Source organism: Glycine soja, chromosome 5, assembly GCF_004193775.1.
Source record: "Glycine soja cultivar W05 chromosome 5, ASM419377v2, whole genome shotgun sequence".
Classification (NCBI taxonomy): domain Eukaryota; kingdom Viridiplantae; phylum Streptophyta; class Magnoliopsida; order Fabales; family Fabaceae; genus Glycine; species Glycine soja.
The window spans coordinates 12,274,203-12,292,375 of NC_041006.1; the positions used below are offsets into that span (position 1 = coordinate 12,274,203).

The window sequence follows — 18,173 nt, forward strand, 5'->3', positions numbered from 1 at the left end:
TGGCTTCTGAATCAAAGGAAACAGCCCGTTTTTAATACTATTAATTTCGCATTCTAGTTCGCTTGTTCTTTATTTCACAAAACAAACAACCCCCCCCCCCCCATCGTTACTGTTACTACAAGTATATTATGAACATTTGGTTTATCATTGCTCATTGGGAAACGACCTAGGATCACTTTCTAGTTACTGCATTTTAATGTTTATTTGATTCGGGTACGGCCTTGGTCAAATCTGGCGTCGTTGCCAGGGAATAGTGTACAAAGGTTCATAATAGCTAGTGTCGTGTTAGTGTTTAATTCTTTCGTGTTTTATGTTTAAATTGTTGGTGGTGTTAGTGTGTGTGTGTTAGTGTTGTTTAGTGTCTTGGTATTTTGTTTAGTGTGTGTTTTGTTTTAGTTTTTCTGTTAAGCGCTTCCCCTATTTCAATTTTGGGTGTTTTGCTGTGAATAGTGTTTTGCGACAGATTTAGCGACCACTTTTGCTTGCGGCAAAACAGAGTAGTAGTGGAAATCATGAAGCGACGGATTTTAGCGACCACCCATGCAGAATTATTTGGGATTTTTTGTTTTAGTAGCTAGAGTTGTTATTTTTGGCTGAATTTTTTTGTGGTAACTTCTTTTAATCTATATTTTGTGGGAAAAATAGCTAGAGCCTTTAGTTTGGTCAGATTTGAAAGTTCGAAAAAAGTAGCAAATTTTATTTTTGTCAAAACTTCAAACGACCATAACTTTTACTCCGGTTATCAGAATCACAATTATTATATATGCATTTGGGGTAGTAAAAAATTTCCTACGCCATGGCAACTGGCCATTGGCCGGCTGAGGTCTCCATCATCCAAAAAAAGTGATTATGTCAAAAGTTTTTTAGTTTTCAAGTTTTATTCTCTTATTTTTCTTAACCTACCATTTTTAGCTTTCATAGTTAGACTTTGAATTTTTGTTTGAAATTTTATGTGCTATCTTCTCATCATTTTATAAGGTTTCTCACAAAATTTCAAGTCATTTGGATATCATTTGAGGGTAGCTGTAGTTCAAACCTACACTTTTATTTAAATGAGAAGGCAACTAGTTGTGCATGCTGAATGTAGTGTATGACTAGAGGCAATCCATCTGACTTACAACCCTTTGATCCTGAGATAGATAGGACATTTCATAGATTAGTTAGGTATCATTTTGTACCTTTTGATCATCCTGAGCATTCCATTACTGATGAGTTTGTGCATTCTGTTATTGGTGATTTTGAACATCCTGATTTTGAGCATTATAATTTTGAACATTCTGAGAACATGGCACAACCTCCACCCCGTGAGAGGACTCTAAGGGAAATGACTGCACCTGATTTCACCTACGAAAGCTTGTGCATCCAATACCCTGATGAGGATGTCCCATATGTTCTTAAAACTGGACTGATCCATTTGCTTCCAAAGTTTCATGGCCTTGCAGGTGAAGACCCGCACAAACATCTGAAAGAATTTCATATTGTCTGCTCCACCATGAAACCCCCAGATGTCCAAGAGGATCACATATTTCTGAAGGCTTTTCCTCATTCTTTAGAGGGAGTGGCAAAGGACTGGCTGTATTACCTTGCTCCAAGGTCCATCACGAGCTGGGATGACCTCAAGAGAGTATTCTTAGAAAAAAATTTCCCTGCTTCCAGGACAACGACCATCAGAAAGGATATTTCAGGTATTAGACAACTCAGTGGAGAGAGCCTATATGAATACTAGGAGAGATTTAAAAAACTATGTGCCAGTTGCCCTCACCATCAGATTTCGGAGCAGCTTCTTCTCCAATATTTTTATGAAGGACTCAGTAACATGGAGAGAAGTATGATAGATGCTGCCAGTGGTGGAGCCCTTGGAGACATGACCCCTGCTGAAGCCAGAAATTTAATTGAGAAGATGGCTTCCAACTCCCAGCAGTTTAGCGCCAGAAATGATGCTATAGTCATTAGAGGAGTGCAAGAGGTAGCTACAAACTCATCAGCATCATCTGAAACTAAGAAGCTTGAAGGTAAACTAGATGTCTTGGTTAACTTGGTAACCCAACTGGCCTTGAATCAGAAATTTGTACCTGTCGCAAGAGTCTGTGGTTTATGCTCCTCTGCCGACCACCACACAGACCTTTGCCCTTCCATGCAACAACCTGAAGCAATTGAGCAGCCTGAAGCTTATGCTGCAAACATTTACAATAGACCTCCTCAACCTCAGCAGCAAAATCAACCACAACAGAACAATTATGATCTCTCCAGCAACAGATACAATCCCAGATGGAGGAATCACCCTAATCTCAGATGGTCTAGCCCTCAACAACAACAACAACAGCCTGCTCCTTCCTTCCAAAATGCTGTTGACCCAAGCAGACCATACATTCCTCCACCAATCCAACAACAACAACAGCCTCAAAAACAGCAAACAGTTGAGGCTCCTCCGCAACCTTCCCTCGAAGAGCTTGTGAGGCAAATGACTATGCAAAACATGCAGTTTCAACAAGAGACTAGAGCCTCCATTCAGAGCTTAACTAACCAGATGGGACAATTGGCTACACAATTAAATCAACAACAATCCCAGAATTCTGACAAGCTGCCTTCTCAATCTGTCCAGAATCCCAAAAATGTGAGTGCCATTTCATTGAGGTCGGGAAAGCAGTGTCAAGGACCTCAACCAGTAGCACCTTCCTCATCTGCAAATGAACCTGCCCAACTTCACTCTACTCCAGAAAAAGATGATGACAAAAATTTAAAGAGTAAGTTACCTAACAATTTCTGTGCAGGTGAATCTTCCATTGGTAATTCTGATTTGCAGAAGTAGCATATCCATCTTCCATTCCCTCCAAGAGCAGTTCCCAACAAAAAAATGGAAGAGGCAGAGAAAGAGATCTTGGAAACATTTAGAAAAGTAGAGGTAAACATACCTCTGCTGGATGCAATAAAGCAAATTCCAATATATGCTAAATTCTTAAAGGAGTTGTGCACTAATAAGCGGAAGCTTAAAGGAAGTGAACGAATTAGCATGGGCAAAAATGTCTCCGCATTGATTGGTAAATCTGTACCCCAAATCCCTGAAAAATGTAAAGATCCAGGTACATTCAGCATACATTGTATCATAGGGAATAGTAAGTTTGACAATGCCATGCTAGATTTAGGAGCTTCTGTTAGCGTTATGCCTCTGTCTATTTTTAATTCTCTATCTCTAGGTCCCTTGCAGTCAACTGATGTGGTAGTTCATTTAGCTAATAGAAGTGTTGCCAATCCTGCTGGTTTCATAGAAGATGTCTTAGTTAGAGTTGGTGAACTGATTTTCCCTAATGATTTTTATATTTTGAATATAGAGGAGGGATTTTCTCAAGGATTAGTCCCCACCATTTTAGGCAGACCCTTTATGAAAACTGCTAGAACTAAGATAGATAGATGTATATGCAGGCACACTATCTATGGAGTTTGGTGATATAACTGTTCATTTTAATATTCTGGATGCTATGAAACACCCATCTAAAGATCTTTCTGTATTTCATGCTGAAATAATTGACCATGTTGTTGATGAATACATGACGGATCTTTATTCTAATTTGCATGCCTCTCACTCTTCATGCATTGAGTATGAAATTGTACTTGATCATAGGTCTGAATTTGATGCTGAGAGTGAATCTGAAATTGATATTGATTGCATGTCTGGTGGTGTTTTACCTCTTGAGATTGATTTAATAGAGTCAGATAGAACTAACCATGTTTCAGGAAGTACACATACCTCTGACTTTCTTTATGAGATACAGGCTGAGAAACCATCTCCTTCTACCATTATCCAGCCGGCCACACCAGAACTGAAGCCTCCACCATCAAATTTAAAATACGCTTACTTGGATGATAGCAAAAGTTTTCCAGTAATTATATATGCATCCCTTGCTGATGAGCAAGAGGAGAAGTTGTTATCTGTTCTCAAGAAGCATAAGAAGGCTATAGACTAGACCCTGGCAGACATTCCTGGTATTAGCCAATCCACATGTATGCATCGAATAAATTTAGAGGATGGAGCTAAACCAGTAAGACAACCACAAAGAAGACTCAACCCGGTGATTCTTGATGTAGTGAAGAAAGAGATAACCAAGCTTTTGCAAGCTGGAATCATTTATCCTATCTCCGACAGCCAATAGGTGAGTTCCGTCCAGGTAGTCCCGAAGAAAACCGGCCTCGCCGTGATCAAAAATAAGAAGGAAGTGTTGATTCCTACTCGGGTGCAGAACAGTTGGAGAGTCTGCATCGACTATAGGAGGCTGAACCAGGTTACCAAAAAGGACCATTTCCCCCTGCCATTCATTGACCAGATGCTTGAACGCCTGGCAAGTAAATCTCACTACTGTTTCCTTGATGGTTTTTCTGGTTATATGCAAATCACTATTGCTCCTGAGGATCAGGAAAAAACCACATTCACCTGCCCCTTCGGCACTTTTGCCTATAGGAGGATGCCTTTCGGCCTATGCAATGCCTCTGGTACCTTCCAGCGGTGCATGATCAATATTTTCAGTGAATTTTTAGAAAATTGCATAGAGGTGTTTATGGATGATTTCCCTGTATATGGATCCTCTTTTGATGTCTGTTTCGATAGTCTGGAAAAGGTTTTGAATGGATGCATTGAAACTAACCTTGTTCTAAATTTTGAAAAATGTCATTTTATGGTTGAGCAAGGTATAGTTTTAGGCCACATTATTTCCAATAAGGGCATTGAAGTAGATCCTGCAAAAATTTATGTTATATCACAATTGCCTTACCCCTCTTGTGTGCGAGAGGTGTGATCTTTTCTTGGTCATGCAGGATTCTACAGGCTCTTTATAAGAGATTTTAGCAAAGTAGCCCTCCCACTATCCAACTTGTTGCAAAAGGAAGTGGAGTTTGACTTTAATGATAAATGCAGATACTCTTTTGATTGCCTCAAAAGAGCACTGACTACCACCCCCATCATCCAGGCACCCGACTGGATAGCCCCTTTTGAGCTTATGTGTGATGCATCAAATTATGCATTGGGGGATGTCCTTGCTCAGAAAATTGATAAATTGCCCAGGGTGATATATTATGCTTCTAGGACTTTTGATGCTACCCAAGCGAATTATACAACTACTAAGAAAGAGCTACTAGCCATAGTTTTTGCTCTTGAAAATTTTCGATCTTATTTGCTTGGTACCCGCATTATTGTTTATACTGACCATGCAGCTCTAAAGTACTTGTTGAAGAAGGATGATTCTAAGCCTAGGTTGATCCGATGGATGCTCTGGCTCCAAGAGTTTGACTTGGAGATCCGTGATAGGAGCGAAGCACAAAATTTAGTTGCTGATCATTTGAGTCGGATCGAACGTGTGTCTGATGCAGATTCCCCCATTCAGGATGATTTCCCGGATGATCTTTTGTATATACTGTATAGTATTTCTGATTCTCTTTCTACTCCCTGGTTTGCTAACATTGTCAATTATTTAGTTGCTTCTGTTTTTCCTCCCTTAGCATCTAAGGCCCAAAAAGATAAAATTAAAAGTGATGCTAAGCATTTTATTTGGGATGACCCCTACTTGTGGAAATTGTGCAGTGACCAGGTCATTAGACGGTGCATTCCAGATCATGAGACTGACTCAGTCCTGCAGTTTTGTCATTCTTCCGCACCGGGAGGTCATCTGGGTGTTCAAAGGACAGCTCGCAAAGTGCTTGATTGTGGCTTTTATTGGACCACCATCTTTAAAGATGCGTGGAAGATTTACAGCACTTGTGAGCAGTGTCAGAGAGCAGGAAGTACACTTACATGGCAACAACAAATGCCTCAGCAACCTATGCTATTCTGTGAGGTGTTTGATGTCTGGGGTATAGATTTCATGGGCCCTTTTCCTGTCTCTTTTGGTTATGTTTACATTCTCCTTGCAGTTGACTATGTTTCAAAATGGGTGGAAGCCAAGCCCACTAGAACTAATGATGCTAAGGTTGTTGCAGATTTTGTCAGATCTAATCTGTTTTGCAGGTTTGGAGTACCTAAAGCAATCGTTAGTGATGGAGGAACCCATTTTTGCAACAGAACAATGCATGCCTTGCTTAAAAAGTACGGGGTTGTACACAGGGTATCCACACCATACCACCCCCAAACCAATGGACAGGCAGAAATTTCTAACAGGGAGATCAAGAGAATTTTAGAGAAGATTGTGCAGCCAAGCAGGAAAGATTGGAGTACCAGGCTTGATGATGCTCTTTGGGCACATCAGACTGCCTACAAAGCACCCATAGGAATGTCTCCTTATCGGGTTGTCTTTGGAAAGGCATGTCATCTTCCAGTGGAGATTGAGCACAAAGCATACTGGGCAGTGAAGGCTTGCAACTTCTCTATGGATCAAGCTGGTGAGGAAAGAAAGTTGCAGCTGAGTAAGTTAGATGAGATCCGCCTAGAAGCTTACGAGAATGCCAAGTTCTATAAAGAAAAGACCAAGAAGTTCCATGATAGCATGATAATTAAGGACTTCATGGTTGGGCAAAAAGTGTTATTATATAATTCTAGGCTTGGGCCCATGAGTGGTAAGTTGAGGTCTAAGTGGATTGGCCCTTTTGTTGTTACTAATGTTTTTCCTTATGGTACAGTTGAGATCAAAAGCGACTCCACAAACAAGAGCTTGAAGGTCAACGGACACCGACTTAAGCCATTCCTCACAAACCCTTCTTTAATGGACGTAGTGGTGGAAGAGACTTCCTTACTCCACCCTACTCTTCCTCCACCATGACTTAGGGAGTTCTTCTTTTCCTATCTCCTTCTTTGCTTTTATTACACTTGTCCGATTCTATTTAATGGTTTAATTGTTTTTAATCTTTTAATTGTCCTACATTGAGGACAATGTGTTGGTTAAGTATGGGGGGGAGTGTTATTTGGTTTTGCTAGTTTTGTCGGTTTTGTTAATTTGTTAGTTGTGTTAATTTGTTAATGTTGTTAGTTTCGTTGGGTTTCAAGTTTAATATTTTGGGTCAATTCTGTGTGCATGTACGACTTTCATGTTTTTCTTTGAATTATAGGATATGTTTAAGAAATGGGTAATTGTTTCAAAAAAAATGCCTCTTGACATTTTGTGATTTAAATCCTTGTTTTTGCCCCATTGATTGCTTGCACAATAGCCTTGGCTTGATTCTTGTTGATGCTTCCTAATTCACATGCATATTTGGAAATGATTGAGGCAATTTTGTTCTTATAAGCTTCTAGCCATATGGACTTACCTTGAATTAATTCCTTTGTTAACCCTTTTGAGCCTTGTTTCCCTTTCCTTGTTTTGAAGCTCACTACAAGCCTTAAGTGAAAAACCATGATATCACCATATCCTTAAGGAATATTGGAGCTTTGGAATTGTTTTGGGAATAAGTGTGGGGGGTTTTTTGTTTCATTGGATAACATGTTTTGTTGGCTATGCTTCATGATGTATTTTGGGCTATACTTGATGTACATTGTATATTGGTTAAATGTTGGACATGCTGAATGAGATGTTGTTTCTCAAATGCTGCAGAGTTAAAAAAAATTCGAAAAAGAAAAAGAAAAACAATAAAGTTGAGTGAATAAGACCTTAAATGGAAAAAGAATTATGAGACTCTTGGTTCTACTCTTTATGTTTAAATTTTATCTTTAGTTCTTATTTTTATTTTTTTTCTTAATATGCACTTATTCCCCATTGCTCCTCTATTCCTTTGGGATTTAGCCACTTATTCCATATTTTTCCATACCTTGTCCTTGGCCCCATTACAACCTAAAAATACCTTTCGATCCTCATGTGCTTGTGTTTATGGGTTGATTGTCAATTTTAGAATCTTGCCAAGTTTATGTGGTGTTGATTTTCATGGGTGCTTTGAGGGTAAATAGTAGCCTAGACACTTGAGAGATAGAACATATATCTTGTGAGGCTTTATCACTTTTCATTCTTGAGCTGATTAACTATTTTGCCATGATTGGGTTGCTTGGATGATTTTCATGAATGTCTAGACTTTTTGGATCTCCTTATGTTAGATGTTAGATGTTACCTGTCGCAACCTACCCTTTTGCAGGCGAGCGACACGAGGCTCACGGGTGCGTCTTCCAAAGGAGGAAAATGCGCGGAGTCGCCACCAATGTTTATTTGTGGAAAACGTCGGAAAAACATAAGGAAACTGGTCATGAAGAATATTCCAGATTCGGGAGTTGTATTTACGTTTGAGGAAGGTATTAGCACCTCTCACGTTTGTCCCAAAGGACAACAGCCTTAAATTAGAATTGTGTAAAATTGTGTATCTAAACTTTTATTTCTTTTTATTTTTGAGGTCGACAAAAGCGGGGCTCTTGCTCCTACGTACCCTCCATCAAAGAGGAAATCAGACCTACGTAGTTCTTTCTAAAGGGCAAATCAAGCGATTCTTTTTACTTGGAAGGAGGTCCTTTTAAGGCGTTGGACCTTAAAATGACCCATTTTTACATGGTGGGAAAAACTGAGGTATCGAACCTTAAAATCCTTTTTAGTGATTTTTTGCGGACGAGCTTGACTTTGCGAGTTGATTTTAGCCTTAGTTTCACTTTAGTTATTAGTCAATTCAATTCAGAAAGAGAAATCCCAAAGAGAAACGTCCGATTGATTTTTTTGTTTATTTTACTAAAAGATATTATTTTATTATTATATTATTATTTTACCTCTTTTTGGTTTCCAACGTGGTTACGGCATGGCCGAACGATCGGATTTCATTTTAACAGAAATTAATGGATATTACAATTCAAATGATCGGTGGAAATTTATTTTATTTTTTTATTAGGCGAGAAAATGACTTAAGTAAATGACTAAAGCACGTCAAAAGGGGGTACGGAAAGTAAACAAAACGAGAATAAAAGTACGTGAAACAAGTGGAGACCACTAAGGGTAAATAGAATGAATTGAAAAGTTCGATTTCGGGAACTTACCGGTTGAAGACCGAAGAACAACGAAGAATGAACGACGAACACCGAAGAACGGTTGAAAATCTTCGCGAAATCACCCAAGGAAACGATACGGAAACGTTACGGAAGCACCTCGGCTTGGATTTTCTTCACGGAAACAATTTTCCTCACCAATTTTAAGTGATTATGAAGTACCAGAAGGGCTGAACCCCTTTCACCTTCACTCATCCCTCTATTTATAGGAAAATAGGGGAGGAGCTTGCCACCCAGCTCGCCCAGGTGAGCCAAGTTACTTCCTCCAGAAGCAACCGCCTTCTGGAGGAACATCCTGGAAGGCCCAAGTGGGCCTGGTTGCTATTTGCACCCCTTTTTTACTATATACACCCCCCTTATGCTTTTTTGGTGATTCTTTTCCGTAATGTTACGAAACTTTACGAATTTCGTAACGATACTTGTTTCCTTTCCGTAAGGTTATGGAACCTTACAGGTCATGTAATTACTCCTTTTTTAGCTTTCTGAATGTTATGGAAACTCACGAATTGCGTAACAATGCTTCCTTTTGATTTCCAGCATGTTACGAAATTTCACGGATTGCGTAACAATGCTTCCTTTTGATTTTCGACATGTCTCGGAACTTCACGTATTGTGCAACAAAGGGTGCCAAGTACCTCGAAGCGGTCAACCAAAGGTTGCATGCCATCAAACAATAGTCCCCGGACGAAATTAGGATATGACATTACCCATTCCTTTCATTCCTTGATGTTCATTGAGAAATATGTGAATGTTTTTGTTTGTCTCTCTTTGATATCCTTGGATTTTGTTCTTTGTTTCATTTTGCCCAGGAGTGCAAAAGGCTAAGTATGGGGGGTTTTGATGTGCCATCATTTTCTTCTATTTCTTAAACCCTTTTTGCACCATTTTAATTACTGATTAGTCTTAATTGTCAAATTAATTAGGCAGTTTTATTATTTGGGCTCATTTAGCTAATTTGATGTTTTTAATCTAATTTCAGGAATTAATGAAACATTGGGCTTAATCCGGATTTTGGTTGTGGACTTGAAGAGGGCAAATAAAGCAGCGCTTACCTTAGTTAATTTCTAATTAGGAGATTGCAATTTTATTATGTGGTTCAATGTTTATTTCGTTTTGGGCTAGAATAATGTAATAGGGCCCAGTGACTTTGAGTGACTCTTTTAAATAACAGCCTTGGGATTCGTGCAAGGCTATTCTGTTATACTATTATTCAGACCATAGGGTTTATGGTTTTATGTTTTCTGTTCTAATGCTACTGTTCACGTATTACAATCTTCCATTTTCTGCTTCTAATTACAATTTCGTTCTTGTTTCTTCTTCTGCCTTTAGTTTCATTTACGTTTTTTGTTCTTAGTTTCATTTACGTTTTATGCTCTTATCTTTATTTACATTTCTGCTCCTAGTTTCATTTATGTTCTCCATTTTCGTTGAAATTATGGAAGGCTAATTTTCTGGTGTTGTTTCCTTCTGAGAACAGAGGTTAACTCTCTTCGAGGTTCTGTTTATAATGTAGCTTCCTGGCAGTTTTCCCTTCACCAATTAACCAACATTCGTTAATATTAATCTGTGCACACTTCATGTTTGATTAATTGCCTCTGAGCCTAACTTTCATTCATGCTTAATGGACGAAGGGTTAATTGGTGTATGTGTTGCCTAATCACGTATTAACAGCCCTAAGTTGGTTTTCGCTTAGTAAATTAAAATAGGGTTGGATTAAGTGGTTAACTGTTAGGGACGAATTCTCCATAACCTAGGACAAGAGAGTGGCTTCTGAATCAGAGGAAACAACCCTTTTTTAATACTATTAATTTCGCATTCTAGTTCTCTTGTTCTTTATTTCACAAAACAAACAACCCCCCCCCCCCAATCGTTACTGTTACTACAAGTATATTATGAACATTTGGTTTATCATTGCTCGTTGGGAAACGACCTAGGATCACTTCCTAGTTACTGCATTTTAATATTTATTTGATTCGGGTACGGCATCGATCAGTTACAAACCTGGTTTGCTCTGTCGCAGTACGAGGATCCCATAAGCGCCTTGTTTAAATTTACCTAGTGTAGTACCATCAATGCTTACCTCTTCAAGTTTGAAGACCTTGCCAACCGCACCATTGGCCTTCCCCCACCATTCCTTTAAGTTGCTTTATCTCGGGCTTGACTCTTGAGATTCTTTGCGAGGTTCAAACCTTGCAACCTCTGACTTTGGTTCAAGCCGTAGGATTAACGTGTCTTCAAGAGGAGAAGTTCCATTGCTAGTGGTGCCTTTATCCCCTTCACTTTTGTTGTCACCTCCGTTGCAACCTTCTCCACCTCTCCTGATCAAGAGCTTGTCATTGGAGGAGTTGGCTTTGCGGCGGGAACGTGACCTTTTCTTCAACTGTGATGAAAAGTTTCATCGCGGCCACCGGTGCGCCTCTAAGGTCTTGTTTGTGGAAGCAAAGCTTCCAAGCTTATTTTGATGATGCCAAAGAGTCATTCAATCAAGAATCAAGATTCAAGTGAAGATTCAAGAGAAGACTCAAGATATACAAGAACCTCAAGAAAAACATCAAGATAAGTATAAAAAGATTTTTTTCAAAGAAAAGATTGAATAGCACAACTTGTCCAAAAGAATTTTTCAAAGAAAAATCTTTTACCAGAGTTTTTACTTTCTGGTAATCAATTACCATAAGGTAGTAATCGATTACCAGAAGCCCAAAATAGTTTTATAACTGTTTTACAAAGTAGTAATCGATTACCATGGGCGTGTAATCGATTACCAATTTTTTTGAAAATTGAATTTCAAATTTCAAAAGTCACAACTTATGATAAAATATTTTCAAAATAGTGTAATCGATTACACAACTTTTGTAATCAATTACTAGTGGTTTTGAACGTTGTATTTCAAACCTCAACATGAAGAGTCACAACTTTTGATAAAGTAAATTGTGTAATCGATTACACCATTATGGTAATCGATTACCAGTGACTGTTTTTGAAAAGTAAATTGCCAAGAGTCCCAATTTTTAAAGTGACTAGTTTTTGAAGAATTTGCCAAGAGTCACAAATTTTAAAGTGACTTATTTTGAAGAGAGTCACAACTTTTAAAGTGACTTGTTTTGAAGAGAGTCACAACTTTTAAAGTGACTAGTTTTAAAGAGAGTCACAACTTTTAAAGTGACTAGTTTTGAACAAATTGCCAAGAGTCATAACTTTAACATGATTTCTTCAAGAGCCATCAAATGGCTATAAATATGTGACCATGGCACGAATTTGAACATTGATTCATTCAAACCATATTTCTCAACTTCTTTCTAAGAGTTTTTGTTCAAAACTTTCTTTGTCAAGAAAATTTCATTGGGCAAAAACTTGTGCTATTCTATTTTCTTCCTCTCCTTCATTCTTACAAAAAGCTTTTCAAGAGACCGACTCTTGGTGACTGTTTTCAAGAGAAGGTCTTATTGGTTAAACACTAGACTCAAAAGACTAATCGCTTTTGGGTTCATTGCAAGAAGCGGATTTGCTTCATGGTTGATCACTGGACTCAAAAGACTAACTGCTTTTGGGTTCATTGCAAGAAGTGGGTATAACTTCTTGGTTGTAATCACTAAACACAAAGAAGGGGATTCCTTTGTGGTTCATTGCTTGTAAAGGATTTTACAAGGATAGTGGAAATCTCAAGCGGGTTGCTTGGGGACTGGATGTAGGCACGGGTTGTGGCCGAACCAGGATAAATCTGGTTTTGCATTCTTTCTTCCCTTATCTCTTTTACTTTTTGTTGTCTTTACATTTTCGTAGGTTATTTTCCTTCATTTATTATTTCAGTAACTTGTTAACAAAGAAATAATTGAATCTAGGGAATAATTAAGAAAGGGAAATTTTCTATTAGAAATAGTCAACGAAATCTTAATTCAACTCCTCCCTTCTTAATATTTCTGACGCCACTTGTCCAACATTGTTGTTGATTGTAGATGAAGAAGAGGGTTTCTCTTTAGATAACCCTGAATTGGGCATGTCACCTAAACTGCTTGACCCACCCACGAAAACCTTCGGCCTAAATTAGTTTACACACTTTGGAGGGTCACCTTGCTCTTGAAACATTGCGATTGTTGGGCCTGATTGCAGAGCAATAGGTAGTGATCTTGGTTGATGGGGGTAGTACCCACAACTTTGTTCAAGAATACCTAGTGCAAAGTTTGGGCCTCCATACTCGCACCATGCCCTCTCTACGAGTCCTAGTTGGAAATGGCCATCAACTTCATTGTCACTTAGTGTGCGAAGCTGTTTCGATACATGTTCAAGGGGTAACCTCAATCACAACCTAACCCAAGGCACAAGCTCGTAAGGAAGGTCACCACCCCGAGTTACTTGAAGGACTGCGCTTAACGAATTGTAGCTAAGTTGGCATTGGTGTTGTAGTGTTGTAGTGGTTAGCCTTGTCTGCCATTTCTATTGATTCCATTTTCCATTTTTTGTTAAGATCCTTGTTGACACAAGGTTACAAATTTTGTTATAGGAATTACCACCATATATAGTCTACTTATGGAATAAGGCGGATATATGAAAAATTACCTTTATCCAATTTCGTGCTTTGGAGGTTTCTGGCCTTCGAAGTCTAGGCTCATTTCCTTGTTTTCCTTGCTCCTAACACATTCACATATCACATCATGGGAATTTTTATCATTTGAGTCATTAAGTATATTATGATCGTCAACATATTCATGGTCAACATTGTGTCGTAAAATGTTTGAAACATATTTTACTTCAAATTAAATTTCAATCATGTCGCAAATATTTATAAAGTCACTCGAAAATAAATATAAAATTTTCGATGATTAAAATGTACCATTTTCATTTATCTACTCGTACGTATTACTTCTTAATAGTTCTTCTTGAACATCAAATTGAGAACGAAGTGTATGTCCTTCAATATATACTGAAATTTGATAATTAATTATATTGAGTTGTATAATATATAATTCAAATGTTATCCATAATTAAGAATATAACTAAAAAACCATTAAAAATAAAATATGTCAAGATTAAATATATACAAGCCCAATCCAATTAAATTTTAGAGGGGGAGGTGAGCATTTGCTTACTACACCCCATTGTCACATCATATAGTCACACTTTGTGCATGTCCTTCATACTTTACATGCCTCATGACACCTAAGCACACTTAGTGGAGAATCTTGGAATTGATCTTGGATTAGTGGGCTGCACCATAACAAAAATTCACTAATCATAATTAGTGAAATTTTGGCTCCAAAGTTTGGCTCCACAAATTCAATTTCAAATTCAAGTGAAATTTGAATTGAAATTCAAATTTCCCTCCAATTTTGTGTGACACTTAGGCTATAAATAGAGGTCATGTGTGTGCATTTTTTTGAACTTTGATCATTTGAATATTAAACTTCAGATTTCATAGCTCTTTTAGAGCATAAAATTTCGTGCTCTTCTCTTCCTCTCCCTTCATTCATCTCCTTCTTCCTCCAAGCTCTTATCCATGGCCTCCTATGGTGGTGAGCTTCTTCTAGACTCATCTTCTCCTTGAAGTGGCGTCTCCTCTCTCTCTTCCTTCTCCATTCCGCTGCCATTCATCTTCCAAGAAGCAAAGGAATCCATTGATGAAGAAGATCTTAGGCATACAAGCTCCAATGGAGCTTACATCATGTGGTATCAAGAGCATCTTCGTCTAGGTGATGTTCCTTTGCTTCCTCTATCTTTTTGTTCGATGAATTCTCTTTAATTCCTTGTTCTTCATCTTATTCTCCATGTATATCCTCCATTGTCTTGTGGTTTGGTGCTGTTTAGATTAGATTCCAAAAAAAAAATAAACCGATTAAATCTTAGATCTGCACTTGTTCTTGCATTTCTATGGTTCAAATTTTGTAGACCTACTCTTGAATCATGTTTTTGTGTTGAATTTAGGTTCTATCATTTTTCATTCATAATATTCTGGTTCTGAACCTTAGATCTCAATTTTCTTCCAAAATATTGATTAGAAAAAAAACACAAAAATCTAAGTGTAAATCACTTAATCCATGTTGTCTTAGAGTCATGTTTAGTCATAGTAATTGTCACATTATGTTCTAAGTTTGTGTTGAATTTTTATTTTGTTGATTGAATTCTAGATACATTTGTTCATGTATTCTTGTCATTCTTAGCTTATCTTTTGAATTTTGAGTCTAATTCATGCATTTTATTTAGTTCACAACATGTTCTAAATCAATTCCTAGAAGTAGTCTTGTTGTTGAACTCTTTTTTTTGTTTTCTAAGTTTCCTACATGATGCCTATGATCAAGTTGAGTTGTGGTGCTGAGTTGTGGCTGGATTTGTGAATCAAATAATTCTTAAGCTCTTTTGAATTGTGTTATTCAAGATAATTGAGCATAAGCAAACACAAATTGTAACTATCCAAGCCTTAAGCAACATAAACACTACTCTTGATTTCTAGGTTGAAATCGCTGATGCTGGCAACTTGAACATACGAACTTGTATAAATTACTAGGAATTGGTCACTACATGTTTTGAGCTGAAATTTTTACTGAATTTTCTAGACATCTGGAAAAAAATTATAAAAAAAAAGAACCAAGTGATTTGGATTAAAGGAAAAAATAAGAAAAACCACACAAGTTGGAAGAAAAATCAGTGTCCAGGAAAAAATAAAGTGAAAGGGAAATGTGCTTGTTGTTTTGGCTCAAAATTTGTTCAATAATTGGTGCCTATTTTATACCAATCCTAGTTCTGAAACTTCAATTGAAAATTATTGTGAAAACAAGTGCCAAAACTAGAGGTTTCTTGAGTCTTTTTTTCCTTTTTTTTTTTTGGTTTTTCTACTCTACTCTAGAGCCATTCTAGGTTTCTCTTTGAGTCCTAGCTTGCTTTTGTGTGCTTTTCATTGCTTTAATTGTTGAATAATCCTTGAAAAATTGTCTTGTTAAAACTCTATTGGTTTAGCTTTCATTTCATTTTTTTGTCTTTGGTTATTGCTTGTCTCTTTGTTTCCTTGCTTGTGAGTTGCCATATAGGGAATTGGAAAGGAGGATTGGTGGCATACCTTGAAGAATTTGAGTCAAGAAGCTAGGGGCCAACCACCTTAAGAGCTATTGGACTAAGAAGCACTCCAAATTGAGTGAAACACCAAAGAGAGAATAGCTAGCACAATTAAGTATTTTTTTTTGTAATTTTGTAATTGGCAATTTGCTTTGCTTTCAAATTTTGTAACAAAAAGACCTTTCATTGGAAGTAAATTGGGAGCCTCCAATAGGTCACCCTACTTTCATTTGTGTGTAATAATTTTAGGCAATTTTCCCTTAGGATAGTGAGTGTTTTGTTGGGAACCTTAAATGAGGTCATCCAAACACTCTTAGGATCCGCCTAGTTTGCATTTCTTGCACTTTAATTTCTTGTTTACTTTCATAGCTTATTTCCTTTACTCTCCATTGTCAAACCGCCTAAGTAGCTTTCCTTTTACCAATTAGTTTTTACCTTATCTTTCACACCTCTTTTAGTGTTTATTTTGGCTAGTTTCAACCATAGTTTCTTTTACCTTTTATTTTCAAACCCCCAACAAGAAAGAACCATAACTTAGGAACCAACATGAGTCTTCATTCTTCATCTAGTGTTAATGGTGAAGGTTCGACTCCTAAGGACTCCTTGTATAGGATATTAGATGAGTTGAGATCCCTTAAGTTGTGGAAAGAAAAACAAGAGAGAAAAGAAAAAGGTAAAAAAAGAGTGGAAGAAATAAGTCAAGATGAAAGAGAGAAAATAAGAGACGAAGAAAGAATAAAAATAATGAAAGAAATGAAAAGAGAAAAACATCACTCCCAAAGAAAAGAAAAGGATAGAAGGCCTCAAGAGGTTGACATTAGCCTCCCATATTTCCATGGAAAAGATAATGTTGAGGCCTACTTAAATTGGGAAATGAAGGTTGAGCAACTCTTTGCTTGCCATCATATTAGCGAAGAGAGAAAAGTTCCATTGGCTACCCTTAGCTTTCAAGGGTATGCCCTCTATTGGTGGACTTCCCTTGTTAGGGAACGACTTCCCTTGTTAGGGAACGAAGGATTCATGGGGATCCTCCAGTAGAGTATTGGAATGATCTTAAGAGTGCCCTTAGGAAGAGGCACATTCCTTCCTACTATGAAAGGGAGCTTATGGACAAGCTCCAAAGGCTTAGACAAGGGAGTATGAGTGTTGAAGAATATAGACAACAAATGGAACTTCTCCTTTTAAGAGCTGGACTTAGGGAGGAGGAAAGAACAAGCATAGCTAGGTTCCTTAGTGGGCTTAATATGGAAGTGAGGGACAAGGTTGAACTCCTTCCATATAAGGACCTAGATGAGCTAGTCCAACTTTGTATAAGAGTGGAGCAACAACTTAAAAGAAAGCCTTCTTCAAAATCTTATGGCTCTCACTCTTATCCAAGGAAGGAGCAAGCCCATGGAATTTTAGGGGCTGCACCTTCAAAACCCAAGGAAGATAAGGGTAAGACCATATAGAAATACACCCCTAAGACTAGTTCCCAAGAAAGGACTAGCAACATTAAATGCTTCAAATGTCTTGGGATAGGTCACATTGCCTCTCAATGCCCCACAAAGAAAACCATGATCATGAGGGGTCAAGACATTTATAGTAGTCAAGAGGAGACTACTTCTTGCCCTTCCTCTAGTGGAAGTGAAGATGAAGTAAGGGGTGAAGAGTCTAGTGAGGAAGTCTACCCCCATGAAGAAGGTGACCTCTTACTGGTTAGAAGGCTCCTGTAGAAGCAAATGACTTTGATGTTTTCATGATGATCATGATGATTTGATGCAAATGATGCAAATGCGTTTTTCAAGTTTAAATTCAAGACAATGATTCAAGAATACAAGACACAAACATCAAGATGATCACTAGTACATTAGGAAGGAAATTCCTAATTGATATAGCAAAAGGTTTGGCCAAGTAATGTATGTTAAAAAGTGTTTTTCAAGAGATTTACCCTCTGGTAATCGATTACCAGTGGCAAAAAATGTTTACAACAGCTATTAAAAATTTGAATTCAAATTTTAGACTGTGTAATCGATTACATCATATTGGTAATCGATTACCAGCTGTTAATAAACATTTTAATTCAAATTTTAAAACCTGTAATCAATTACACAAATCCTGTAATCGATTACCAGAGGAGATTTTCAGAAAAATATTTCTAAGAGTCACATCTTCTCAAATGGTTTTTACATGACCACCAAAGGTCTATATATATGTGATTTAA

General features: G+C 37.6%; 1 non-coding gene across 1 annotated transcript; it reads right to left on the minus strand.

Moving 5' to 3' along the window:
- Positions 1-1,663: 1,663 nt before the first annotated feature.
- LOC114413915 lies at positions 1,664-1,770 on the minus strand. Its single transcript, XR_003667055.1, has one exon. It is a non-coding gene; the product is annotated as a small nucleolar RNA R71 (small nucleolar RNA).
- Positions 1,771-18,173: the final 16,403 nt, after the last annotated feature.